This window comes from Nicotiana tabacum, chromosome 16 (genome assembly GCF_000715075.1).
Source record: "Nicotiana tabacum cultivar K326 chromosome 16, ASM71507v2, whole genome shotgun sequence".
Classification (NCBI taxonomy): domain Eukaryota; kingdom Viridiplantae; phylum Streptophyta; class Magnoliopsida; order Solanales; family Solanaceae; genus Nicotiana; species Nicotiana tabacum.
Genome location: NC_134095.1, coordinates 128,189,838 through 128,192,559, shown reverse-complemented (window position 1 = coordinate 128,192,559; position 2,722 = coordinate 128,189,838). Strand labels below are relative to the sequence as shown.

Genomic DNA, 2,722 nt, shown 5'->3' with positions numbered 1-2,722 from the left:
AATTTGCATCAGGGATGAGGATTGGAAAATCAAACCTCCGATGACAATCTCTACGAACGACAGAGATCAAAACTTCAGTAATTTGAGAAGGGTAAACATCAGCACGATCATGAGAGGACATAGAGGAAACTTGGTTTCTAATTGATTCCCTATTAGTATAAAAAGAAAGTTCAGAATGGATAATTTCATCTACTGTAGGTTCACGGATGGGCTCACTGGAATCCCTACTTCTGCAGAAGACCTATGTGTCAAAAAAACTCTATTTCTGGAAGATGAAGGAGGAGTGGAACTAGGTAGAGAAGAAGAAGAAGAAGAAGAAGAAGAAGAAGAAGAAGAAGAAGAAAAAAAAAAAGAAGAAGAAGAAGAAGAAGAAGAAGAAGAAGAAGAAGAAGAACCTCTAATAGAAACCGACCCTAGACTACGCAATCTTCCCCCTCTCCTGCTTCTAGTAGGAGCAAGGGGAAGATCATCTACGATAAGAACTTTTTGGGGATCAGGGTTCGAAGAAGACATAGCTGTACGAGGAAGAAAAGAAGATTGAATACTCAAAGATGGAAAACTTTTCTGAGGAAGAAAAGACAAAGGATATATTTATACTCAGAAGCAAACGTCAAACAAAAAGGTAATGATTGGAACGTCATAATGAAAACTGTCACTACGTGATTGATGTAGCCGTAAAAAGCCTTAAAAGCGTTGAAGGGTTGCAGAACCAATCAAAAGTCACCACTTGTCACATGAATTAAATGGAAGTGACATGCGAAGTGTCAGTTCTGGAGAAGTTATAATGATATGTGGAATGGCGGCAAAAATTCCCACTTTAATGAGATCCACTTCCCAAATATTCAATTGCTGAATAAATGGCAAGCAGGGGGACTATCTGTATTGGGAAAAATTAAGTTAACATTTGGAATTAATTATGTGCTGACATGTCAAGACACATGGATCAATGAGAGAATGACAGTTAGCAAAGAGTATTCAAAAAGACACGAGCCTTAATAGGTACGGGCAAAGGATCAAGAAAACAAGAAGGAAGGGTTACTCGGATCTCTTGGTAATTTAAAGAGATATCGGAGGAATGAACCTAGATAGCAAAAAGTACAGATATGTATTATCTGTAATTAATGAGCATCAATGATGGGAAACATTATAGAATCTTCACGAAACAGTTACGATTGACAATTATAACGTTACATTAATGTCACTAATTTCTTATAATGGCTCTATTATGAGAGAAAAGAAACATAGTACTTAGAAATAGCATTAAAAGGAGAGAAATAACATTTATATGAGGGGACGGATTATTATTGGAATACACTGATTTACTTTGCTTTATTTTGCTTACTCAGCTACTTTTCAATTCAATTTTTCTTTTCCATTATATAATTATTTTCTTATTTGATTATCAATAACCCGGGTTCTTCTAAAATTAAGTTTTGACCAAAATTTTTATTTTCTGGTTAAACGATAGAACTTCTCAGAAATCTAAGAGTCTCGAGGAAAGTAGCAAGAAAACTACCTAAACATCGAAAGGCTACAGTACACAGACTAATGGTATATATTCACTTGTAAATATTTTTATGGGTACCAAGTACCAACTATCATTAGACTTGTTAATAACTAACGTATATTATAGAAAAACTCCTTAAATTATTCAGAATACGATCGAGTCCACTTAAAAATATCCCATTCCACATGATACTACATTAATTCTTTATATACATGCAGCTGTGGTAAAGTGAAGACCTCATCACAAGAAGCTGAAAAAACTATCGTCTGAAAAATTATCTTTTCCATAGACGTTCTTGTTTGTTTATCCAAGAAAGAGAGATGGCAGATGCAGTGGTGGACTTTCTAGTGGAGAACCTGTTGCAGCTACTAAGTGAACATGTGGAGCTGATTGCAGGTGTTGAGGGAGACTTTCAAAATCTGCTGGAAGAAGTTCAACGCCTAAAAGCCTTCCTTGACGATGCTGCAAAACACCAAAGTGCAGACGGAAGTCAGTGGAAACTGCTGGGGGAGGAGATTCAGAAAACGGTACATAGAGCTGAGGATGCCATTGATAAGTTCCTGGTTCAGGCGAAGCTTCACCAAGACAAAAATATAGTGGCACGATCCTTCGACGTGGGCCATCTCGCTACAGTCAGGAAACTTGCAACTGAGATCAAAGGCATCCATGAGAAGGTGAAGGAACTCCGCGAAAACAATCAACAGGCTTTTCAGCCACGTCCTGTGCTTGAGTTGCCTAGAAAAGATGCCCAGGAAGCAGCGCAGGTATGCCTGAAACCACAAAATATGCTGCTTTTTTTTTTATTTTATATATATATATATATATATATATATATATATATATATATATATATATATATATATATATATATATATATATATTTTTTTTTTTTTTTTTTTTTTTTTTTTTGCGCCCTTTTATTTACTTGTACTTCTAGATTCTAATTTCAAGTAGATGTTGTTCATTACCACAAATGACACCAATAAATATATTCTCAGAGCTGGAATCAAAAGAAAATGCAGCAGCAACCATCTTTAGTTTGTAACTTGAAAATGAGAAAATAATAATAATAATAATAATAATAATAATAATAATAATAATAATAATAATAATAATAATAATAATAATAATAATAATAATAATAATAATAATAATAATAATAATAATAATAATAATAATAATAATAATAATAATAATAATAATAATAATAATAAT

At 33.5% G+C, this 2,722-nt stretch overlaps 1 pseudogene; it reads left to right on the top strand.

The window, feature by feature from the left end:
* The first annotated feature begins 1,827 nt into the window (after positions 1 to 1,827).
* Positions 1,828 to 2,722, top strand: part of LOC107815655 (putative late blight resistance protein homolog R1A-3) — a 28,163-nt pseudogene continuing 27,268 nt past the window's right edge.